Source organism: Jaculus jaculus, chromosome 6 (assembly GCF_020740685.1).
Source record: "Jaculus jaculus isolate mJacJac1 chromosome 6, mJacJac1.mat.Y.cur, whole genome shotgun sequence".
NCBI classification, from domain to species: domain Eukaryota; kingdom Metazoa; phylum Chordata; class Mammalia; order Rodentia; family Dipodidae; genus Jaculus; species Jaculus jaculus.
The window spans coordinates 89,400,216-89,426,854 of NC_059107.1; the positions used below are offsets into that span (position 1 = coordinate 89,400,216).

At 42.5% G+C, this 26,639-nt stretch overlaps 1 non-coding gene across 1 annotated transcript; it reads left to right on the top strand.

Moving 5' to 3' along the window:
* The first annotated feature begins 11,190 nt into the window (after positions 1 to 11,190).
* Positions 11,191 to 11,323, top strand: LOC123461977. The gene has a single exon (XR_006638019.1).
* The last annotated feature ends 15,316 nt before the right edge of the window (positions 11,324 to 26,639 follow it).

The window sequence follows — 26,639 nt, forward strand, 5'->3', positions numbered from 1 at the left end:
TTCTTAGAAGGAGTTGTGAGTTTTGTGTGTCTGTAGTTAATGTGTATCTGCTTGCAGTTAACCTAGTAGCTCTGTTAGAGCAAGAACAGGAACTGCTAAGTCAATAGGTATGGTATCTACTTTTTAGACACTTTAAAATAGTTGAAAATGAGCCTTGAGAGTTCCTTTACATAGGAAGCAAAATAAATGTAACTTTTTGTGATCTGGAAACTCTCAAAGACTCATTTAATTTTAGAGGTTGGAAAACTAAACATAAAAATTTTCTTAAAAATTTATTTGTTTGAGAGAGATTGAAGCAGATAGAGAGAATGAGCATGCCTGGGCCTCCAGCCACTGCAAACAAACTCCAGACAGACATGCCTCCTTGTGCATCTGGCTTATCTGGGTCCCGGGCAACTGAACTTGGGCCCTTTGGCTTTTGTAGGCAAGTGCCTTAAACTCTTAAGCCATCTCTCCAGCCCTATAATAGGGTATGTTTGTTTGTTTTTCAAGGTAGGGTCTAGCCCAGACTGACCCGGAATTCACTATGTAGTCTCAGCCTGTCCTCGAACTCACAATGATCCTCTTGTTCTGCTTCCCCGACTCCCAGCACGCCCAGCTTGGATTTATTTATGAGAGGGAATGGGTGTTCCAGGACTTTCAGTTGCTGAAAACGAACTCCAGATGTGCGTGTCCCTTTGTGTGCATGTGCAGCATTGCATGCTTGCATCAATGTGTGTCTGGCTTACATGGAACCTGGAGATTCAGACATGAGTTCTTAGGCTTCACAGGCAAGGGCCTTAACCACTAAGCATCTCTCTAGCCCCAGATGATGATGATGATGATCAGAGACAGAAAAAGAGAGAGAGAGAATGGGTGCACCAGGGCCTCCTGCCACTGCAACCAAACTCCAGACACATGTACCACCTTGTGCATGTGGCTTCTGTGGGACCTGGAGAATTGAACCTGTGTCCTTAGGCTTTGCACCCAAGTGCCTTAACCACTATGCCATCTCTCCAGCCCAGATTAAAAAAATAAAATAAAAAATATTTCACTTGTTTGTAGGTCCCTAATTCCACTGTACCTAAAAGGGATAGGAAACACTCATTTGCAAAAGTGAATTTTATGGAATCACAAATGGATGATATCCAATGCTTATCCCACTGAAAGAACATGGGTTTCCTGGAGGAAGGGGCCTTGGTTTTGGTGACTGTGGTGTCTGAGATCCTAGGGATGCAGAATACTCACTGCCCAGTGTTCCTTTAATGAATGTGAAGAGAAGTATTGGTGAGACCACATACGAAGACTCCAAAAGGAGCATGTAAACTGATTTAACCTGTGGCACATTTAATGGAAACAGCACAGTGAAGACCTTTGGGGGCCCTAGAAAGGTGGTACTGAAAGTCAGAATTTTCCAGGATGTCCTAGCAGAGGCAAGAGAGACAGCCTAGTTGGCAAGGTAAGTAGAGTGCACTGGGCAGATTCCACACCACCAGCCCCCATAGGGATCCAGGTGCCTTATTTGATATTTTTCCCAAGCAGTAAGTTAACTGCTGGTTGGAATTGTCACACTGAGCATTCAGAGTTCCAAGAACAAGCCAATAAATTGGTATTCTTTTGACTCCTCAATTGGGTTGGTAATCCTTAATCTCCCTAATTAGTCTCCTTAATCTGAACATGCCTGATGAACCAAAGAGGAGTTCTTAGATTCACAGTGCTGAGAACCAGGCTGTGAGTCAGCAATGAATGTAACTGGATTATGGATTAAATCACATCAACTATTGGGCTGGAGAGATGGCTCAGTGGTTAAGGGCACATGCTTGCAAGGCCTGACAGCTATGTGAAGCCAGACACATAGACTTGGCACACGCATTTGGAGTTCATTTGCAGTGGCAGTAGGCCCTGGTGTGCCCACATTCTCCCTCTCTCTGTCTCTCTCCTTGATAATAAACTGAAAACAAAACAAAACAAAAAGCTGGGTGTGGTAGTACACGCCTTTAATCCCAGCACTCAGGAGGCAGAGGTAGGAGGATCACTGTGAGTTGAAGGCCAGTTTGAGACTACAGAGTTAATTCCAGGTAAGCCTGAGCTAGAGAGTGAGCCCCTACCTTGAAAAACAAACAAAAAAAATTTTTTTGTTAATCCTTAAACAATGTCGGCCACTCAGTGACAGTTCTCAGGTAGGTAGGAGTGCAGGGATATTTGGTCAGGGTCAGTGGTAACTTCATGGATTGCATAATTTGAACAGCACACTGTTCTCTTAGTGTCCGTGAGCTCAGAAACCTGAAATCAGCTACTGCATTCGGTACTGTATGTACTGTGTTCTGCCTGCCCCTTCAGTGTTGTCTTCTGGAACTTTCATTGTTCAGACAACTACATGAAAGTTCTCCCTAACCATATAACCTATCAAGCTTTTTTTGGCCCTTCTATACCTTTACCTGGAATGTTGTATATTTCCCACTTTTTAGTTCTTTGAATGTCTATCTTACATGTGTGTGTATATAATTTTTGTTGTTTTGAGATATAGCCCAGTCTACAGCCTTATCACCCTGAATGCACCTGATCTCGGAAGCAGGGTTGGGCCAGTTAGTTCTTGGAAGGGAGATAGAGCCCAATTTTGTGTTATCAAGCTTCTGCCTTTACCTCCAAAGTGCTGTTATTACAGGCCTGTGCCACCATGCCCAGCTCAAGGAATAATATCTCTCCACCATTTCCAATCTTACCTTGGAAGTCACCCTCTAAGAACCCTCCATGACCATTCAGTCTTCTTTTTTTTGTTTTGGTTTGGATTTTTTTCAAGGTGTAGGGTCTTACTGTAGTCCAAGCTGACATAGAACTCACTGTAATTCCAGGTTGCTTCCAGAATACTGTGATTAAAGGAGTGGATTATCATGCCCAGCAGCACTGTTTTCTTTGTCTTGCTTTCCCTGGTCAGCAGTGTCTTTAGTAGCTAATACCAGAATGAAGACTTCATGAGTTTCGTTCAGTGTTGAGTTCCCAGTGTCTACAAGCATAATGGCTATTCAGATGTGTTTGCCATAGATAAATATGTGAAAATACAATTAATTCAAAATGTACTCTCAATTAAGAAAGCAAGGTGGGCATGGTGGCACATGCCTTTAAGCCCAGCACTCGGGAGGCAGAGGTAGGAGGATCACTGTGAGTTCAAGGCCACCCTGAGGCTATATAGTGAATTCCAGGTCATCCTGAGTTACAGTGAGACCCTACCTCGAAAAACCAAAAAACAAAAAAAAGGAATGCAACTGAAGCTACATTTTGGTTGGTCTTTTTCAGAAAATGTCTGCAGAGTTCCCTCAAAACTTTAGTAGTCCTGGGTAGTGACACTCCTTCCCTGGCCCCAGTGATCCTGCAGGCCCTGGCTATCGTCCTGACTACACGAGCGCATGCTCGCACTTAATTTCATCCTGATCTAGTCCTTCATCTTTCAGTCTAGGACTTTCTTCTTTGCCCATTTTTGCTATTGTCACTTTGCTCCTTAAATCAGGAAACCTTGCAGTGCAATCAAGCTGTTGTCTGAAGAAAAGCCAAAGTTATTCACCGTTTGTGAGAGAAATTATTTGTGTATTGTTATGACTTAGAATTCAGAGTGCATTGGCCTGCTTTCTAGAAATGATAGCACTCGGCTTTTCATACCTCATTTTTTTTTTTTTTTTTTTTTTTTTTAGGTAGGATTTTGTTCTAGTCCCAGGCTGACCTGGAATTCACTACTTAATCTCAGGATGGCCTCAAATTTACTGCCTTACTGCTGGGATTAAAGGTGTCTGCCACCATGCCCAGCTCATACCTCATTCTTGTCTAAGAAAAAAAAAGTTAAATTGGGTTGGAGAGATGGCTTAGAGGTTAAGGCACTTGCCTGTGAAGCCAGAGGACCCAGGTTTGATTCCCCAGGACCACATAAGCCAGATGCACAAGGTGGCGCGAGTTCGTTTGCAGTGGCTGGAGGCCCTGGCGTGCCCATTCTCACTTTCTCTCTGCCTCTTCCTTTTCTCTCAAATAATGTTTTTTGGGGTTTTTTTTGGTTTTTCGTTCTTTTTTTTTTTAGGTAGGATTTTGTTCTAGCCCAGGCTGACCTGGAATTCACTATGGAGTCTCAGGGTGGCCTCGAACTGACGGCAATCCTCCTACCTCTGCCTCCCTAGTGCTGGGATCAAAGGTATGTGCCGCCACACCCAGCTCAAATAAATATTTTTTTTAAAGTCAAATTAATCATTAACTTGACATTGTCCAAGCAATGTGTGTTTTCTATAAGACTGCATAGTTTGGCCATGTGTGGTGGTGCATTGCTGGGAGCCAGCCCCAGCTGGAGTGAGGTCATCGAAGGAGATGGTGGAGTCGGCGCAGAAAGAACGAGAGACACCAGGTTGCTGTTGTTTCAGGTGATTCAGGCATCTCTGCCTTCCTCAAAACCTTGTGTTTTATACTACTGCAGAACAAAAGCAGGCGTATTTTCCAGGAAATAATCAGAATACTCAATTCTTAGCAAAGAACATCTTCAATATCAGCAAAGAACATTTTCAATATCATGCGCTTAACCTTTACCTAAGTTTCCATTTCCCTGAATAACTTCATTAAGTATATAGAATTTTCCCCTAAAAGTAGATTTTATCAGCAATAAGAGCAGATTATATCAGCAAAGTGCTAGACAAACTGTTTTATACCAAAAGGCCATTCTTCTTACTTTCTTATATGTTCTTTGCAGTCAAGCTTAGCAAAGTACTTATTAACCTGTTTGATTAAAGAGTTCTTTTGTTCTCTGTAATAACAAACACTAAGCAGGGCCTGATCAAGCAAGCCTTTCCAAGAAGGGCAATGAACTATATATGAACCCATTTTCCATTCTTTACTACATGACCTAAGTTTTCATTACAAATTCCTGTATAGGGAAAAGGTGGGTAAGTAGGGTCAGGAAATCTAAATGCATTTGCCTTAGCTCCTTGAGGCGGACTTCAGAACTTTTGGTGTTACAATTGGAGGATCAAGCAGTTCTTTTTTTCCGTAACTTTGCAAGGAATTCCTTATTAGTCACATTCTTAGGGAGAATAAGTCTGGGCAAATGGTTTTAGTTTCATTTTCTTTTCAGCCCTCTATAGCAGGAAACAGCTTGAGTTTCCTTTCTTTCTTTCTTTCTTTCTTTCTTTCTTTCTTTCTTTTTTTTTTTGAGGTAGAGTCTCACTCTAGCCCAGGCTAGCCTGGAATTCACTATGTAGTCTCAGGGTGGCCTCGAACTCACAGCAATATTCCTACCTCTGCTTCCTGAGTGCCACACCTGGTTCCAAGTTTCCTTTTCTTGAAAGCCTAAAAAAGACAGCAGAGCTATTGCCATTAAAAACAGTGGTTTCAGTTTTATCATGAAGTTCCAGCCATGCGGAAACCTCCTCCTAGCCGGGACCGTGTCAAGCAGCCAGAGTGTTTTTTGCCTCTACCAGTGCATGCCTTTAATCCCAGCAGTGGTAGGAGGGTTGCCCCGAGTTTGGGGCCACCCTGAGACTAAGTAGTGAATTCCAGATCAGCCTGGGCTACAATGAAACCCTACCTGGGGGGGGGGGGGAGGGATAGTTTTATGTTACGCTGAAAATCCAAACATTAAAGCTATGACTTTGTTTTTCCATAAGTACAAAGAAGCAAGGTCCAGATTTGAAAACAAATGGTACCTCACATCATACCATGGGAACATGGCTAACCCTCTGTTACTTTCCACAGAGGCAACATGTTAAATACAAAGTGGTAAAAACAAAATAGGCTGGGCCTGGTGGATCATGCCTTTAATCCCAGCCTGGGCTAGAGTTCAAAGTGATGGCTCTGTCTCTTTAACAACTCTATGGGTTTTTTTGTTTGTTTTGTTTTTATTTTTTATTTTGGGGTTTATTTATTTATTTATTTTTTTGTTCCATGGCAGCCCAGGCTGACCTTGTAGTTAAAACTAGCCAGAACTCATGGTAATCCTGCCTCAAATTCCTGCATCCAGGGATTACAAGAAAGAGCCATCATGTACAGCCAAAGTGTGAATTCCCCAAAGGTAAGTTGTTTGAAAACATATCATTAAGACCCACTAGAGCTGGGTGTGGAAGTGCTGGGAGGCTGAGGCTAGAGGAATTTGAGGAGTGAATTCAAGGCCAACTTGGACAAAACTGTAAGACCCTGTCTGAAAGAAGTGGGGAGAGAAAAAGCATTTATCCTAAACTCTAGAAAGAACTTTTTTCATTCTCTCAGTTTCAAGAAAGCTTTCTGTCACTGCATGGTTAACATAAAAATTGCTTTCTTGTCACACTTCTTAAACTTGAAAAACTTTTTCCTATAACATGTCCATTTAAACCTTTTTAGCATGTACATTCTATGGAAAGGATGTTTGCAAAAGTAGTTTCAGGATGGCCTTGAACTCATGCTGATCCTCTTACTTCAGCTGGGATTAAAGGCATGAGCCACCACATGTTTTGGGAAACTTCTAGAGAATGCTAGATAAAGGAGTGAAAGTAAGTGAAGAGGAAAAACAAAAAAGGTTTATGAGTCACTTTTTTTGTTTGTTTGTTTCTTTTGAGGTAGGGTTTCATTCTAGCTCAGGCTGACCTGAAATATACTATGTAGTCTCAGGGTGGCCTTGAACTCATGGTGATCCTCCTACCTCTGCCTCTCGAGTGCTGTGATTAAAGGCATGCACCATCATGCCTGGCATGAGTCATATTGTTTAAAAAAATATTTATTTATTTGACAGAGAAAGGGGGAGAGAGAGAGAATAGGAGTGCCAGGGCCTCCAGCCACTGCAAATGAACTCCAGTTGCATGCGCCCCTCCCCCAGTGCATCTGGCTAATAATGGTCCTTAGGAATTGAACCTCGGTCCTTTGGCTTTGCAGACAAATGCCTTAACCACTAAGCCATCCCTCCAACCTATATGAGTCACATTGTGCATATGAAGCCCTTAGCACTGTACTACATCTGCCCAGTTAGTGCTGAGGTTTGTTAGTTAAGCCTGGGAGATGCATAGGAAGGAGCTAATTAGCCAAAGTGGGATGAACTGACCCAGGAACACTGGACTTCTCTTTAAGCTGAAGCTGGCACTTGGGACAACCTCAAGTCCCAACTGCCAGTTGCAAAGCTGATCCACTCCAACCCAGGTGTTTGATGCCAGTGCAGGGTCACAGAGTGCCCTAAGCAGACAAGAGCACTCTTTTTTAAAAAATTTTTTTTTAAATTTATTTATTTGAGAGCGACAGACACAGAGAGAAAGACAGATAGAGGCAGATAGAGAGAATGGGGGCGCCAGGGCTTCCAGCCTCTGCAAACGAACTCCAGACACATGCGCCCCCTTGTGCATCTGGCTAATGTGGGACCTAGGGAACCGAGCCTCGAACCGGGATCCTTAGGCTTCATAGGCAAGCGCTTAACCGCTAAGCCATCTCTCCAGCCCAAGAGCACTCTCTTTAAACACTTCACAGCATCTTTACTAAGTGCAGGACTCCAAACCCAAGACAAGGGCCAGTCTTAAAACAATGAGAGCACCTATTGGAGCTGCTGCACCAGAGCCAGATAACAACCAGTCACTTGCTCTGACCACCTAGGCTCTTAAACTAGCCATCTTCTCACTGTTGTGTCTAAGTAACATGGGCTGATTTTGGCAAGTGAAGTTTTTTTTAAATTATTTATTTGCAAGTAGAGAGAGAGAGAAGACAGACAGAGAATGGGTGTGCTAGGGCCTCCAGCCACTGCAAACAGGCCAGATGCATATGCTACTTTATGCATCTGATTTGATATGGGTACTGGAGAATCAAACACAAGATCATTAGGCTTTTCAGGCAAACGCCTTAATGGTTAAGCCATTGCTTCAGCCTGGCAAGTAAATTTTTTTTTTTTTTTGGTTTTTCAAGGTAGGGTCTCACTCTGGCTCAGGCTGACCTGGGATTCACAGTGTAGTCTCAGGGTGACCACAAACTGACAGTGCTCCTCCTATCTCTGCCTCCGGAGTGCTGGGATTAAAGGTATGTGCCACCATGCCCGGCTGCAAGTAAATTTTTTTAAACCGATTTACCTATTAAGTCTTATCCCTCTACTTTATTATTGTTTTATTTATTTATTTATTTGAGAGAGAGAGAGAATGGATGCACCAGGGCCTTCAGCAACTGTAAATGAACTCTAGATGCATGCACCATCTTGTGCATCTGGCTTTGTGGGTCAAAGAGAAATCAAACCTGGGTCCTTTGGCTTTGCAGGTAAATGTCTTAACCACTAAGTCATCTCTCCCGCCCCCAGCAAGTAATTTTTTATCTTATATTTCATCTTAGCCGTTAAATTTTTTTTAATTTATTTGAAAGAAGCAGAGATAGAGAGAATGGGTACTCCAGGGCCTCCAGCCACTCTAGATGAACTCAAGACACATGTGCCACTTTGTGCACATGTACATGGGTCCTGGGGAATTGAACTTAGGTCCTTTGGCTTTGTAGGCAAATGCCATAACTGCTAAGCCATTTCCCCAGCCCATCTCAGCCATTTATATTTTACTTATTTATTTACAAGGAGAGAAAGAGAGACAGAGAGAATGGGTATGCCAGAGACACTGTAAACCAACTCTAGATGCATGGGCCACTTGGTGCTTCTGGATTTACATGGGTACTGGGGAATTGAACACAGGCCATCAGGCTTTGCAAGCTGGTGTCTTTAACCTCTGAGCCATCTATGCAGCCCTCATCAATTTTGTTGCACTACCAGATAGACCTCCTTTCAGTCACTCTAGCCTTAGTTGCCCCATATCAGAAAATGACTGGTTCTCAGCTTTACTTGGTGTTACAGTCAGGTTCACATTGCTGATAGATATCACCCAACCAAGAGCAGCTTGTGGGGAAAAAAAAGAGGTTTATTTTGGCTTACAGGCTCTAGAGGGAAGCTCCATGATGGCAGGGAAAACGGTGGCATGAGCAGAAGGTGGACATCACCCTCTGGCCACATCAGGTGGATAATAGCAACAGGAGAGTATGCCAAACACTGGCATGGGGAAACTGACTATAACACCCAAAATCCTGCCCCCAACAATATACTGCCTCCAGAAGATATTCCCAAATCAGCTGGGAACCTAGCATTCAAAACACCTAACTTTATGGGGGACAACTGAATCAAACCACCACATTCCACTCCTGGCCTCCATAAACTGATAAGCATATGTGATATAAAATGCAATGTATTCATCCAACTTTAAAAGTCTCCATAGGTTTTATCAATTCCAATGATGTTCATGGATCCCTATAATTCAAAGTCTTTTAACTGAGCCATAATACCAAAAGCTCATAATGGCACAGAATACACATTCACACTGCAAAAGATGGCATTGGGCATAGCAAAGAAATACTTAACCAATGTAAGATTTAAAACAACCAGGGCAAACATCAAACTCTGTAGCTCCAAGTCCAACAACTCTAGTCAGTGACAAATCTCCAAGTCCAATAATTCTAACCAGCAACAAGTGTCTGGTATTCCAATTCCTCCCCTCCAGCTAGGCTACTCACAGTCCTGGAAAACTTCACTAGGGCCAGCAGCTTTCCTTAGCATCCATCTCATAGTCCCGACATCTCCACTAGGTCTCTGCTGCAATCCAAGGTTCATCCTCATGGCCCCATGGGGTCTCCATGCAGGCATCCAGCAGACCTTCACACTGCCCATGGCCATTTCCAAAATACAAGACAGTGTTACAAACTCAATGACCCCCTCTTTCCTGTGTTTCTTATATTCCACAATACCAGGTGGAGTGCCAGTTTGTTAATCCAGGGGTGAATAAAGCAGACTTTGAAGAACAGGACAGTCCTTGAGCATTCAGGCCCCTTCAAAGAAGTCTACATTCTTGTTGCCCTGGTGCAGGTCAGCTAGCCCAATCTCAATGGTTATAATCTCTCAAACAATTTGCAGGTGAATGGGCAGCAATGTAGGCCCAAAGATTTCATTTTTTCTGTGCCACGTCCCTCTGTTCACACCAGTCCATTTCTAGGCAATGCAACCCTACACAACTTCTCAGGACACAGCCATAACTGTATGCCTCTCAAACTGCTTCTAGCTCAGTCCAAGAAAAGGTCTTTATCACCCTCATAAGCCAAACCTCACAGTCCTTTTTTTTTTTTTTTTTTTTTTTTGAGGTAGGGTCTCACTCTAGCTCAGGCTGACCTGAAATTCACTATGGAGTCTCAGGGTGGCCTCAAACTCACAGCAATCCTCCTACCTCTGCCTCCCGAGTGCTGGGATTAAAGGCATGCACCACCACGCCTGGCTCATAGTTCTTATTGCATTCAGGTCTTGCAGCTCTGACCAGAATAGTTCATCAAGCTTTACTTAAAGCACTGCAAGGCGTCTCTTAGGCCAAGGTTTCAAATCCTCCCACATTCCTCTTTAAAATCAGCTCCAAAAGGCCAAAGCCACACAGTCAGGTGTCTAGCAGCAATCTCACTCCTCAGTACCACTTTACTGTTGCAGTCAGGTTCACATTGCTGGTAGAAATTACCCAACCAAGAGCAGCTTGTGGGGTAAAAAAGTTTATTTTGGCTTACAGGCTTGAGGGGAATGCTCCATCATGGCAGGGAAAATGATGGCATGAGCATGTGTGAATATCATCCCCTGGCCCTCATAAGGTGGACAATAGCAACAGGAGAGTGTACTAAAGACTGGCTTGGAGAAATTGGCTAGAACACCCATAAGCCCGCCCCCAACAATACACTGCCTTCAGGAGGTGTTAATTCCCAAATCTTTCTTTTTTGTTTGTTTGTTTTGTTTTCTAAGGTAGGGTCTCACTCTAGCTCAGGCTGACCTGGAATTCACTATGTATTCTCAGGGTGGCCTTGAACTCTCAGCGATCCTCCTACCTCTGCCTCCTGAGTGCTGAGATTAAAGGCATGCGCCACCACGCCCGGCAATTCCCAAATCTTTATCATCTGGGAACCTAGCATTCAGAACACGTAAGTTTATGGGGGCACTTGAATTAAACCACCACACTTGGTATGCTGCAAGGCCCTCCCCAGACCCCAAGAATTTGGATCTCTATTTGACTATTCTTTTTGTTGTTGTTGTTTTGTTTTTGTTTTTGTTTTTCGATGTAGGGTCTCACTCTAGCCCACTCTAACTGACCTGGAATTCACTATGTCATCTCAGGGTGGCCTTGAACTCACAGCAATCCTCCTACCTCTGCCTCCCGAGTGCTGGGATTAAAAGCATGCGCCATCACAACCAGCTTCTTGATATTGGTTGCATATTCTAGTTGTAAATGCAACCATAGACGGTCACAGACATCAAACAGATACTTCTGCCAACAGAGTCTGCACAGTTAACAGATTGTTCTATGCAATGGCTCCATACGTTTTTGGTTTTTTTTTGGTTTTGCGAGGTAGGGTCTCACTCTAGCTCAGGCTAATTAAAGGCATGCACCACCACGCCTGGCTCCATACATTTAAAAAAAAAATGGAGAGATGGTTAAAGGTGTTTGCTTGCAAAGCCTGACTGTCTGGGTTTAAGTCTCCATGTAAATGTAGATGTACAAAATGGCACATGCAACTGGACTTTATTTGAAATGGCAAAAGACCTTGGGCTGGAGAGATGGCTTACTGGTTAAGGCACTTGCTTGCAATGCTTACAAACTCCCGTTCGAATCTCCAGGTCCCACGTAAGCCAGATGCACAGGGATCCAAGTGTGCAATGTTATACGTGCACAAAGAGGTTGCACATGTCTGGAGTTAGTTTGCAGTGACAGAAGGCCCTGTCATGACCATTGTTTCTCTTGCCTCTTTCTCTCTCTCTCAAAATAAATAAAAAGACTGATGCGTCCATACTCACTCTTCTGTCTCTTGCACTTTTCATATGAAGTGGGAAGGCTTATGAGTGGAGGGTACAACCTCCAGAGAAGGTGGTACAATTGATGACTGCTACCTCATAACAATTAAGAGTTCACTTGTGGCAAGTGGATTATCTGACTTGACTAATAATTCTTAGCCAGAACATTTGGAAAGTTAAAGTTCACTTACTCTTATGTCATACTTGTATTTGAGTTAAAATATAAAAAGATTATGGCTCATGAATGACAATTGATATTATCTTGCAAATTTGTAGTTTGATTACTATATAGTCTGGTGAAGTTAATAGACATTTCAGTGAAAAATCTTAGTTTTATATTGTTTAGCATTTTTTTTTTACGTTTCAACCTTAACATATCCTATAAATTTTTTTTGTTTTGTTTTTGTTGTTGTTGTTTTGAGGTACGGTCTCACTTTAGCCCAGGCTGACCTGGAATTCACTATGTAGTCTCAGGGTAGCCTTGAACTCATGGCAATCCTCCTACCTCTGCCTCCTGAGTGCTGGGATTAAAGGCGTGTGCCACCACACCCTGCTTATCCTACAAATTTTAATTTTTCATCATGAAGCCAAAAAATGAATATTTAGATCTATCTATTGTATCTATAAATTGATGTCTTATACCAAATATTTTAACTGTGATCTTGTGAAATTCAGTATTTGTAATTGAATTGACAAAAGTAGAAACATCTTTTGTTGAGTTATGTATTCTTTTAATACCTTTTTTTTTATTTGTTTGTTTTTTTTTTGAGGTAGGGTTTCACTCTAACTCAGGCTGACCTGGAATTCACTATGGAGTTTCAGGGTGGTCTCGAACTCATGGTGATCCTCCTACCTCTGCCTCCTGAGTGCTGGGATTAAAGGCGTGCACCACCACTCCTGGCCCAAGAAACCATATTTTGAGGACATTTTTTGAGTAGCATTCAGAAAGAATGTTGTTGTAGAGGAGATCTGAAGTGTACAACGTGGCTTTGAGCAAAGCACTGACTGGAAGTACTGATGAGTAGAACTCACTGAAGACCTAGCCTTTAAGGAAGTGTCACTGCTTTACATCTTGTGGATAAGAAGCCAGGGAGGGAAGATGGGAAAGCCCAGATGATCAGACTGAGTCAAAGAAAGCAAAGGACAGCAGTGACAAGGAAGAGCACCGAGCTGCGGGGAAAGTGCACAGGCTGGACAAACCTAAAAGAATAGGTTGTAGAAAACTGAAAGGGAAGACAAAATATTTGACATAGATGTAAGTACCACATGACAAAGAGAGGAGATTGTATTATATGAATGTGTACACTTCAGAAATACTCCTAATGAAAGTCCAAAGAAAACTTTGTCCTCACAGAGAAAATCTCTACCTCTGCATGGCTTGAAGGATGAATTAAAGGCTCAGTGACCCAGAGCCGGGGCTTGAACAGCTCCATTTTCAGTAGTGAGCTCTGGAGGCAAGGGAAAGGTAGGTTCTCACTAAACACTCACTAAATTCATGAATAAAGTTTCTATGATCAAGATTTACCTTGACATGTTTGAGTGTATGGGCCTCAGTTCATTTGTAAGAAAATGTAACACATACAGCATCTGAAAGCTACATTAGTGGTTTAGGAAATTACTAGATATTGATCGCAAATTATCAAAGTGGGCGGTACCAGCTGATAGATAATTTTATTTTTATAAAAATCTTATACTTAGTGACCCAGACGTGTCTGAATATTGTCTTTTAAGTTCTGGGCTTAATTATAATTCTCTTCTTTCTCCTCTTATAACACAAGTCTGCCTGCTGTTTGTGCAATCCACTTAAATGTCCTTTGTTATAAAGATATATTTAATACTTAGGTGTTTGGTTTTGAAAATTAAATTGTAACCATAAAAACATGTATTAAGCAACTAGATGCTTTATTATTAAATGTAATCTGTAAGCTCTTTGTGCATGTTTTAAAGCATTGTATTTAAGTGCATTACTGGTCCATAATGAATATCTCAGAAAAAGAAAAGAAAAGAAAGGAAACAGGCTGGAGAGATGGCTCAGTGGTTAAAGGTGCTTGTTTGCAAGGCATGCCAACCAGGGATTGAAGCTCTAGATCCCAGATCTAGACCACGCCATAATTTTACAGATTGAAAAATTGAAGACTCAGAAACTAAAATAACTTTGTAAGTAGTTGAGTTTTCTTTTTATTTTTTATTATTATTTTTTAGATCACGAAGATTGTTTATTGATAACTTTATATAGTTAACTATACCTGCCATCTGTGTTTTCTTGCTATGTATGAAAAAATATAGGCCCTAGAATTTAAGCATTTTCCATGTAATAACCAATACCAATCCACTGGATATTTTATGATTTTTGTTAAAAATTACCAGTCATGATGGATACAGTTATTACAGTTACATCATTTGAAAAAGTAATATAAATTATGCTGCTAATGACAAAAACACTGAAATACATAAACATCACAATGTAACACAGCAGTAAACTCATACTATCCCATATGAAAAATTAAATTTAAAAGTTATGCTAGACGACTTGGAAATTTTTCACTTTAGCAAAATATTTTATTTATATACTGCCAACATGGTTGAGTTTTCTTTAAAAAGCCAATTGTGGGTATTCGGCTTTGTGGTTGAGAGGGTAAAAGCACTTGCTATCACTTGTATCTGGCTCCCCGGAACCCCTAGCACAGGTGGATACAGGACCATATGTCTGTAATCTCAGTGCACCTCTGGGTGAGAGGTGAAGACAGGAGAACTCCCAGAAACTCATGAGCCAGAGACACATGCAGCAGTGAACATAGGACCTTGCCTCAAACAAATGGAAGCAGGAAAGGCCAGCACCCAAGGTTATCCTCTGACCTCTACACATATGCCATGGTCCATGCACAAAATATTGTTATCTAGTGTGTGTGTTGTGTGTGTGCGTGCACATGCATGTGCACTGATGCCACAACATGTACGTGGAGGTCAGAGGACAACTTCCAGGGTGTTCCTGGACTTCCACCTGGTTTTGAGGCAGAGTCATTGTTCTCTTCTTAAGCTTCCAGGATATTTTCCTGTTTCTGGTTACTCTCACTGTATCACACTGGGATCACAGAAACCTGCCACAGCTTCCAGCTTTTATGTGGAGTCTGAGGATCAGAATTTAGGTACTCAAAGTTGCATGGCAGGAAGTTTATCCACTAAGCCATCTCCCTAACCCACAGAAAAGATTGTTTTTATTTTTGTTTTTTCTCGAGGTAGGGTCTCACTATAACCCAGAGTGAGCTGGAACTCACTCTGTAGTTCCAGGCTGTCCTCAGACTCACAGTGATCCTCCTACCTCTGCCTCCTGAGTGCTGGGATTTTTTTTTTTTTTTTTTTTTTTGGTTTTGTTTTTTGTTTTTCAAGATAGGGTCTCACTCTAACCCAGGCTGACCTGAAATTCACTATGTAGTCTTAGGGCGGCCTCGAACTCACAGCAATCCACCTACCTCTGCCTCCCCTAGTGCTGGGATTAAAGACATGCACCACTAAACCCAGCAAAAAGATTTTTTAAAAGCCAGTTGTTTGTGACAAACTAGCTGTGCACTAGTGCAGTGTTTCTCAAAATAATGACTCATTATTGAATTATGGCAATAATTGAATGCATCCTGACCAGATTTAAATGTGGAACAGAATAAAAATATCAAAATATAAGTCAAGTAGTAATGATATTCTATGTGATATATGTTTCTGTTAAGTGACTAAAAGTGAATCTTTTTTTATATTAGTATTATGGGTCATTTTTTAAGAATAAAGTCTTGTCTAGAGTTTACTTAAAATTCTAGTGTCTGAGCTATCTATGGGGACATGCCCCTGTGTTCCCAGCCATTCAGGAATCTGGAGCAAAAGGAACACTTAAACAAGTAGTTCAGGGCCAGTTAAGGAGACTTGCCTCAAAAAATAAACAAGGAACTTGGGTGTATCTTGGGTGGTAGAGTGCTTATTGAGCATGCACAAGGTTGTAAGTTTGATCCCTAGCAGCACCACGTGGTAACACACACCCATAATTCCAGCACTTGGGCAGTGAAGACTAGGATCAGGAGCTCAGGGCCATCCTAAATACATAGAGTCGAAGGCCTGCCTGTGTCAGGAGACTCTGTCTCAAAAATAAATGACCCGGGGCTGGAGAGATGGCTCAATGACTAAGGCAGTTGCCTGCAAAACATAACAATCCAGGTTTGATTCCCCAGTACCACATAAAGCCAGATGCACAAAGTGGCACTTGCATCTAGAGTTCGTTTGCAGGGGCTAGTGACCCTGGTATGCCCATTCTCTATCTCTCTTTTGCTGTCTGCTTGCAAATAAATAAATATATAAATAAAATGAATCAAGCCCAGTGTAGGGACACACACCTATAATCCCAGCACTTGGGAGGCAGAGGTAGGAAGATTAGCATGAGTTCAAGGCTACCCCAGACTACATAGTGAATTCCAGGTCAGCCTGGCCTGGGGCAAGATCCTACCTAGAAAAACCAAAATAAATAAATAAATCAGTTACACAAAATTATAAGCTGATTCATGAGCACAAGAAGGATGCAGCTGCCTTCTCTGGGGGCAGAGGGCACAAGTGGCATAAAGATGGCACATGTCTTGGATAAACTGGGTCTGTTGGTGATAGGAACTTGTGTAAGAATTTAACTCTTTGGGTTGGGGCGATATCTGGATGGATAAAGCAGGTGTGGTGGAAGTGTGAATACCTGAGTCTGGATTCCGAAGCCACAGAAAAGCTACCTTGGCAGGCATCTGTCATCCCAGTTTGCCTGCAACTACAAGGGAAGCACAGCCCAGAGAATCTCAGAAACTCCTGGACCAGCTACCCTGGCAAATAGCACTGCACCAGAGATGGGTAGGGACTGACTTGCACCTGTGGCACCCACTCACCTGCACTCTCACATACCCACACACCCACACACATGAACATGTACATATATACCCATCATACATGCACACCAGAAGAAATTTACTTTTATGTCTTAGGAAACTAAGCATTAAAATAATAATAACCACAAGATGGGATTGTTACTTTTATTTGACATAATAGCACTTAAATAGCACTGTAAAGCACTTAGATAATATCTGTACATGTAACTGGTTCATTCAATTAAAGCACAAACAATTTAAAATGCACCCATCATCTAACTTTTCTGAATTCCTTTTGTGGACTTTTTTTTTTTTTTTTGAGGCAAGGTCTCATGTTAGCTCAGGCTAACCTTGACCTCACTTTGTAGCCCAGGCTGGCCTCAAACTCGATGATTCTCCTGCCTCAGTCTCCCCCGTGCTGTAATTAAAGGTGTGAGACACCATGCCCAGCTTATCTTTTTCTAAGTTCTTTTTTAAACTTATTTATTTTTTATTAACTTCCATGATTATAAACAATATCCCATGGTAATGCCCTCTTTCCCCCTCTTTTTCTAAATTCTTTAAGATAAAGTAACATACTGAGATTAGAACAGTTTTTAAGGGATTTTTTTTTACTTTGAGGTATGTTTATTTTAAATATTTTTATTTGTTGGCAAGCAGAGAGAGGAAGAGACGGAAAGGGAGCACCAGGGTCTCCTACCACAAACAAATTCCAGATCCATGTGCCACTTTGTATATCTGGCTCTATGTGGTTATGGGGACTCAAATCCAGGCCATCAGGGTTTGCAAGCAAAGTGCCCTTAACCAGTGAGCCTTCTCTTGAGTCCATAATGTTTACTATAGACAAAAGCTAAAAGAGAGGTAAAACGATTGCCTTAATAATTACAAAAACATTTTTTTAATTTTTATTTTACTTATTTATTTGAGAATAACAGACACGGAGAGAAAGGCAGATAGAGAGAGAGAGAATGGGCACGCCAGGGCCTCTAGCCACTGCAAATGAACTCCAGATGCATGCACCCCCTTGTGCATCTGGCTAATGTGGGTCCTGGGGAATCAAGCCTCGAATCGGGGTCCTTAGGCTTCACAAGAAAGCGCTTAACTGCTAAGCCATCTCTCCAACCCTACAAAAACATTTTTATGTTGTCATGGGTTTAAAATTTATGGTGTCACAAAGATATCTCTTATCTTAAAGGTGAAACTTTTTTTTTTTTGAGGTAGGGTCTCACTCTAGCCCAGGCTGACCTGGAAGCACCATGTAGTCTCAGGGTGGCCTTGAACTCATGACAATTTTCCTACCTGTGTCCCAAGTACTGGGATTATAGGTGTAGGATACCACACCTAGTTTTTAATTCTTTTTTTTTTTTAAGGCAGTTTCGCTCTCTAGCCCAGGCTATCTGAAACTTGCTCTGTAGTCCTACCTGCCTCATTCCGAGTTCAATTATTTTTAAATTATGGCCATATATTGCAGATACCAAGCCAAGTTGCCAGTAGGTATTTGCATGCTGTGGCTGATTCACTCTTAGTCTCTTTTTAAAAGAAATTTTATTGACAACTTCCATAATTATAGACAATAAACCTTCCACCACTCACTTTCCCCTTCGCAACTCTACTCTCGATCATATCCCCTCCCCTCTCAATTAGTCTCTTTTATTTTGACATTATCACCTTTTCCTCCTATTATGATGGTCTTGTGTAGGTAATACTAGGCACTGTGAGGTCATGGGTATATAGGCCATTTTGTGTCTGGAAGATTGCATTGTAAGGAGTCCTACCCTTCCTTTGGCTCTTACATTCTTTCTGCCACCTCTTCTGCAATGGACCATGAACCTTAGAAGGTGTGATAGAGATATTTCAGTGCTGAGCACTCCTCTGTCACTTCTCAGCACTATAGTGCCTTTTGAGTCATCTCATAGGCATCTGAAAAGAGGAGCTTCTCTAACCAAAAGTGAGAGTAGCATTAACATGGGTATGAACATTAAGAGAAGTGTTTACTGGGCAGTTTGGTGACCATAATAAATGCATTTAGGGGCTGGAGAGATGGCATAGCGGTTAAGGCGCTTGCCTGCAAAGCTAAAGGATCCAGGCTCAACTCCCCAGTACCCATGTAAGCCAGATGCACAAGGGGGTACATACATCTGAAGTTTGTTTGCAGTGGTTGGAGGCCCTGGTGCACCCATTCTCTCTCTCTTGCCCTGCCTATTTCTGTATCTCTCTCTGAAATAAATAAATAAAAATATTTAAAAAAAAAATAAACAAATAAATGCATTCAGCCAGGAACCAGCAGTTGTTACATTCCTAGGGCTCATGACCTCCCTCGTCATAAGTTTTCAGTATCAGGCATATATTCCCTCCCGTGGAGTGGGCCTCCAGTCCAATTAGACAGCTGTTGGTTTCCCCCATAACAGACATGCCACTATTACATCCCTTGGCTCATTTGGCCTGGCTGGCCAAACTTAAGGCTTGCAGTGTCCACCGTTGTTTATCCTCCACTGGTGACTTCTCTCTCTCCCATGGAGCTGCATGCAGTATTTTTTCCAGCTTTCTGTCAGCTGGTCTACACAGAGGAGGTTTTCAGGTCATTCCAACAGGATTTCTCAGTGACTTTGCAGCCCAAGCATGTGGAGTCTTCAGCAATAGGGTCTTAGCATCTATTCCTGATAGGAAACCAAGAGCCTCAGCAATGGCCTGTAATATTTTAGGGGTGTCAGGGACCTCTCTGGCCAACAACTCAGTGGAAGGTATCCCATCTCTGACACTGAAAATATTCTACTGACAATCTATGGCTTCTAGGTGTGCCATTGTCCAAAAAAGTAGGTTACCATACAACTTATTCATACTCTTAGATTTTGATTAACCTTCCCCCATCTTTCCTTTACTCTATCTCTTCCCCTGACCTTGCTTAGGCTTTTCCACCCCCAGTAAACTGTTCTTCTACTTACATATATACAATATCATCTCCTTAAGTCCTCCCCTCTCCTTCCTCCCTTATAGCCCTTTTCTATCTTACTGGCCTCTGCTACTGAGTTTTATTCCAACTCACATCCAAGCACTCTTATAGACAGAAAGATGTTGTTCATCTTCTGCATTAAAAAAAATGTTTTGCATTCATGTCTGATGGCTAGCTAGCAAATAAATGAAAATGGAAATGAGACCTTGGCCATTGACCTGAGAACTCCTCACTGCTTCTCACACACCACAGTTGTCCTTGTTCGTCCTGTTTGCAGCCACAAAGGGGATTCTAGTGTGCCCCTTGCCCCACCCAGTTCAGGTTCACCTCCTCAGCCAAGGGACAAACACAATATTGTCCATTGCTCCACTCTTGTGATGGGACAAGTCCTCAAGGTGTTCCTAAGTAACTATAACATCATGTAGCAGCTGATGAAACTACATTTTCTTTTTCCTGTTATTCCTTCTCATGAAGGTAAGTAGTTATTCTAGGGTGCTATTTGCATATTTGTATTACTTATATTTGCATACAAATACATACCCATTTACATATAAAAGACTTCACAGGACAAATGCTTTGGGCTTAGCACTGTAGATTTAGAAATGAATCAAAGACTAGCCTTGCCAACACTGTAGATTTAGAAATGAATCAAAGACTAGCCTTGCCAGGAGCAGTGGCTCATGCCTTTAATCTCAGAAGTAGAAAAATCACTGTGAGGTTGAGGCCAGTCTGAGACTACATAATGAATTCCAGGTCAACCTGGACTAGAATGAGTCCCTACCTTGAAAAAAAAATAGACTAGCCTCGTCAAATGTTTAAAATATGATAGAGATCAGGTGACATGGCTCAGTAGTAGAGCATTTGCCTAGTATATGTAAGGCCCTGGGTCCAATCCCAAATAACATGCACACGCACGCACGCAAGATGAAATGTCATGTCTACAAATAACTGATCCAGGAGAAAACAGTGAGGTCCAGGAAAGAAAGCGTTACAGTATTTTAGAGGCCCAAGGAGGGAAAGAACACTAAAGGACAGATGCAGGGACAGTGCACACGATAGCCCTGCTTCCCGAAAGACAAAGTTTACCTCTGCTGCTGTGAGATGACTGGGCATTGTTTGTTTCAAAGCAGGGTTTCACTCTAGCCTAGGCTGACCTGAAACTCACTCTGTAGCCCAGGCTGGCCTCAAACTGTAAGCAGTCCTATTTCAACCTCCCAAACAGTAGGATTTAAAGCATATTGTCACCCTGTCCAGCATTGGTCTTGCATTTTAATGAGAGCAAATATAAGCAAGGATCCAGAAGTGTAAAAAAGCATGCTGCAAGATAACCAGAGACTGAGCGAGAAACTTAAAAGGAAAACTGGCTTGGCCTTATGATTCTGACCAAAGAACAAGGAACCATGTAATGGCCTTGCTGGTAGTGTTCCTTCCTGACACAGCATCAGGAGGTGAGAGAGAATACAGGAATGTGGGTATGTGTCTTCTGGTCTCCCCCTCTGATAAGCCTCCACAATTAAATCATGGGTTCCACCCTGATGATCTCAGGTAATGCTAGTTCATCCCCACCCAAAGGCTCTGACTTTAAACCCGCAGTTGGACAGTTTTTACCCTCTTAATGCCGCATAATAAAGGTTAAATTTCAAGATGAGATTTTAGAAGGAACAAACCTCTAAGCTGGTAACACCCAGTGACGATGGAAGGAGTCGCGTTAGCCAGACACTCACCCAAGGAGGGACGTAGAGCTCACTGACTGTGAGGAAAGATGTTCTATAGTGGTTTTGCTGGTTGGTGTCACACACTGAATGAGTTACGACAACACAGATTTGCCATGTAACAGTTCTGAAGGCAGAAGTGAGATGTGTGTCTCACTGGGCTAAAATCAAGATAGTAGGGCTGTACTCTTTTCTGGAGAGCTGAAACATGTGTGTACACACATGTGCATGTGCTGATAAAAGGTTCACCAAGAAGGCAGCACTCTTGCTTATTTCCCCAATTCTATGGTTTCAGCTGGGGCCAGGGTGAAGTGCGCTGGGTCGTTTATCTCCTCAGTTTTTTTTTTGAGGTAGAGTTTCACTGTAGCCCAGGCTGACCCTGACCTCGAATTCACTATGTAGTCTTATGCAATCCTCCTATCTCTGTCTCCCAAATTCTCGGATTAAAGGCGTACACCACCATGCCCAACTTCCCACCTGTCATTTTTATCCCCTATTGCCATGAAACCATATGTCTGGAGGACTAGGACATAGACATCTTTGGGAGCCATTATTTTGTCACTACTGGTTAGAGCAAAACCTTAAAGGCCCTGAATGTTGGAATTGTCATTTCCATGTGCTGGTGCCGGAGATTGAGCCCAGAGACTTGCACATGCTAGGCAAGCATTTCTACTGAGCCACATACTGAGATTCAATTCTTTTTTTTTTTAATTTTTTTTTAATTTTTTTTTTAATTTTTATTTATTTATTTGAGAGTGACAGAGAGAGAGAAAGAGGCAGAGAGAGAGAATGGGCGCACCAGGGCCTCCAGCCACTGCAAACCAACTCCAGACGTGTGTGCCCCCTTGTGCATCTGGCTAACATGGGTCCTGGGGAATTGAGCCTCGAACTGGGGTCCTTAGGCTTCACAGGCAAGCGCTTAACCGCTAAGCCATCTCTCCAGCCCGAGATTCAATTCTTCATGCCTGGAGAAAATTGTCTATTTCAGATTAAAGATGGCTTCATTTCAGATACTCTCTTGAACTCAAACCTATTCCAGCTGGAATTATAACAATGCAGTGGAGTAACCCAGTCCGTTTCATTTTGTCACCAGAGCCTTTCAGTCCTGGCAGCCTTAGCAAGTTAAGTTCTACCACCACTCGTGGGAACACATGACCCTGGCCTGTGCTCTTCCTTTGAACACATGACAGCTAAAATGTCTTCCAGCATTGTCCAGAAGTCAAGAGACCCTCCCAGCCTCCTGAAGAAGCATATGCGACATGATTGACCTTAGTTTTGATGGAGAAAACAGATCTGGGGAGGTTGATGAGTGAACAAGAAAAGTTAATCCCTGGGTTCTCTTTTTTTCCCTCTCCCTCCTTTCCTCCTCCCTCTTCTTCCCTCCCTCCCTTCCTTCCTTTCTATATTTATTTTGTTTTTTAGAGGAAAGGTCTCACTCCAGCTCAGGCTGACCTGGAATTCACTCTATTCTCAGGCTGGCCTCAGACTCACTACCTCTGCCTCCCGAGTGCTGGGATTAAAGGCATGCGCCACCATGCCGGCCTTCGTTTCTTTATTGATAGGATCTCATGTAGCACAGGTTAGTCTCAAACTGGCTATAGCCGAGGATAACCTTGAGCTTCTGAACATCTTACCTCCACCTCCGAAGTGCTGAGTTACAGGTATGCCTCACTATGTCTGGTTTTATGTGGCTCTGGGGTCATGCTAGGCAAGCACTTGACCAAATGAGCTCCACAAATTAGTTAATTTCCTTTCCCTTCTTTGTGAACATTATCTCTTTAAACCTCAGCCTTGTGCCTCTCCACCTGGGTTTCACATTAGAATTCCTGTGGGCCTTTTACAGGATGCCCTTGTCCAGAATCCACCCAAGTCCACTTTCAAACAGCATTACTGCTGATGGAAAACCCTTAACATTGGACTTACTGCATGACAAGCATTTTTTGAACAAATATATAGCGTTTCACTCTGTCTTCAGAACTGCTGCATGAAGGACAGTTCAGTGTGCCCAGATTCCAAATGCAGAAGGAAGGTGAGGCTCAGAAATGTGAAAGGCCTGGCTCAGGGTCAGCTGGGCAGGCCTTGACACAAATGGATTTCTGGCCCCAGGCAGGCTGGCTTCAGAGTCGGCATTCAGAAAACAAATCCAATAACTAAGCAAATGGAATGCGTATCACCACCAAATACCATCAGTGGATCCTCTGGAAGATGCTAGAGAGCCAGCCCCTCTTGATAAAATGGCAAGCAGTTCTTTTCCTGACTTTATCTGTGTACACTGCTCCGCAGGGTGATAGCAGATACAGCAGGAGTCTGATTTTAGGATTCTAGCCAGTAGGTGATGGATACAGTGTCATCACTGTTCAAACCCCTGAAATCACAAGGCGAGACTGTGATGCCAAACATCTCAAGAAAAAGAGGACAGACTGTTCCTTCTGAGGGTGCACAGTATCTTTCATGAAGTGTTTTTGCTAGGAAAATCCAGTATCTTCACATTTCTAGACCAAAATTCTTTCTGATAAAATAAGAATTGGACCAGGCATGGTGGCACACACTTTTAATCTCAGCACTCTGGAGGCCAAGGTAAAGAGGATCACTATGAGTTCAAGGCCAGCCTGAGATTACATAGTGATTTCCAAGTCAGCCTGGGCTAGAGAGAGAGAGCCTACTTCAAAAAAAAGAAAGAAAGAAGATTCATATAAAATAATTGTATCCTTCAGAATGGGAAAAAAATAGCTAATTACACACATCAAACAGGAGATTAATATTTAGACAATATAAATAACTGCAAAAATTAAACACATCCTCATACATCAATTAATAGCGGGCTAATAAACTGACTAGACAGTTCTGAAAGGAAGAACCACAAATGACCAATAAATATTTGAAAAAGTGTTGCTTAGCAATCAGAGAAAATGCAGATAAAAACTGCTTTGAGATTCCATTTCACCCAGTCAGCATCATGACAACAAATACTGGTAAGGATGTGGGAAAGGGGAACCCATGTTCGCTGCTTGTGAGGGTGTGAAGTGGTACAGCCACTATGGAGGTTCCTCAAAGCTAAAACTGTCATGTGACCCAGCCAACATACCACATAGATACTGCATATCAATGTTTATTGCTGCACTTTGTTTTGTTTGTTTTTTGTTTTTTGAGGTAGGCTGACCTGGATGGAATTCATTATGTACTGTCAGGGTGGCCTTGAACTCGTGGAAATCCTACCTCTGCCTCTAGAGTAGAATGCTGGCATACACCACCTTATCTGGCTTGCTGCACTCTTTACAATAGCCAGAAAATGGAACCAGCCCTGATGTCCATCAACAGATGAATGGATAAAGAAAATGTGGTATATGCACACAATGGAATTTCTTCACATAGAAAAAAACGCAATCATGACATTTACAGAAAAATGGATTGATTTGTAAAATTCACAGTGTTTCTCACATGAAGAACCTAAATCTTGATACGTCATGAAACTGCAAAGGGGACAATGAGAAGGGAGGGGGAGGAGGAAAAAAAGGATAATGTAACACCCTTGACATGTAAGCAGAAGGGGGTCTATTTAGGGGAAGGAAGGGTATCCACCAGATGGAGGCTGAGGGGTAGGGGAAGACAAAGAGGTGGGAAATGGGGCTGGAGAGATGGCTCAGCAGCTAAGGCACTTGCCTATACAGGCTAATGACCTGGATTCAGTTCCTTAGGACCCACGTAAAGCTGAGTGCACAAAGTGGTGCAGGCATCTGGAGTTCTCATGCAGTGGCTAGAGGCACTGGCATGAGCATTTTCTATCTCTCTTTCTGTCTTCCTCTGTATCTCTCTGCTTGCATGTGTGTGTGTGTGTGTGTGTGTGTGTGTGTGTGTGTGTATGTATGTATGTATATTCTAGTTTTTCAAGGCAGTGTCTCACTGTAGCCCAGGCTGACCTGGAATTCACTCTGTGTTCTCAGGGTGGCCTCGAACTTACAGTGATCCTCCTACCTTTGCCTTCAGTGTGCTGGGATTAAAGGCGTGCACCACCGTGTCCAGCTGTCAAATATTTTTAAAAAAGAGGTGGGGGATGAATTAGAACAAAGTACAATGGCACATAAATATGAAATTACCATAGTGAAACCATTTATACTGTATTCTAACAAAATGAATTAATTGCAATATATGCTCATCATATTGAAAATTGAGGGACATTTGAGTATCAACTGGCTATTTAACGTTTAGATGATTTGAATCTTTTTGCTCTGTATGCTCATATCTATTAGAGAGTTCATAACAATGGGCTTGACAGCATATGCCTATAGTCTCAGTACTCTGGAGAAGAAGAAAGAAGGACTGTGAGTTTCAGGGCAGAGGGAGAGAAAGAGTCAGAGAGAAGAGGAGAGAGAGAGAGAGAGAGAGAGAGAGAGAGAGAGCGTGAATGGGTACATAGGGCATCCAGCCACTGCAAATGAGCTCTGTACGCATGCACCACCTTTTGCATATGGTGTACATGGGTCCTGGGAAATTGAACCTGAGTCTTTTGGCTTTGCAGGTGGGCACCTTAACCATTAAGCCATCTTTCCAGCCCGAAAAGGCAACTTTTATTAGTATTTGCATGCAGGGGCAATTCACACAAAAGGAGAAAAGCTCAATGAATTGGTTTAACTCAGAGGCTTATGTCCCATTGCAGACAGAGAAGAGGATTGGGCCTCAAGGAACAGCATGGGGAGGTGACTAGCAGCTAGTGGAAGGGAAAGTAGTTCTAGAAAAGTCTTTCTATGCAGAGCTCAGTAAGTATGGGTTCTCTGTCTTTTCTGGTTTTGGTGAAGAGCTGCTTTTTCCCTTATGGCCCAGAGGAGAATCATTTTCACAAAGGGAAATTTGTGCCAGCTTTAAAGCAGATTCTGGGTGAATGGGTGAATGGAGAATTTTTTCTGCTTCTACTGAGCATCCTGTCTTCAGCTCAAAGGAGTTCTTAGGATGACAGCTTATTTGGGGGGGTTCATGTTCTGATCCCCTGCAAATGTGATGTGCCATTGCATCAGGCTTGCTCATAGCAAGGCCTGAGCAGTCACCTGTTCTTAGTACAGTGTGTCCCACTGGAGTCCTGGGGCCACTTCAGGGATTGCACAGAAAGGGTTGGAGGCATTGCTTTCTGTTTTAACTCGTTTTTCTGCCTGGTCTTTCTTTTTAAATTTTTTTAAAAAAATATTTAATTAATTTATATTATTAGAGAGGCAGAGAGAGAGAGAGAATGGGTGTGCCAGGGCCTCCAGCCACTACAAATGAACTCCAAGCTCATGTGCCACCTTGTGCATCTGGCTTATGTGGGTACTGGGGAA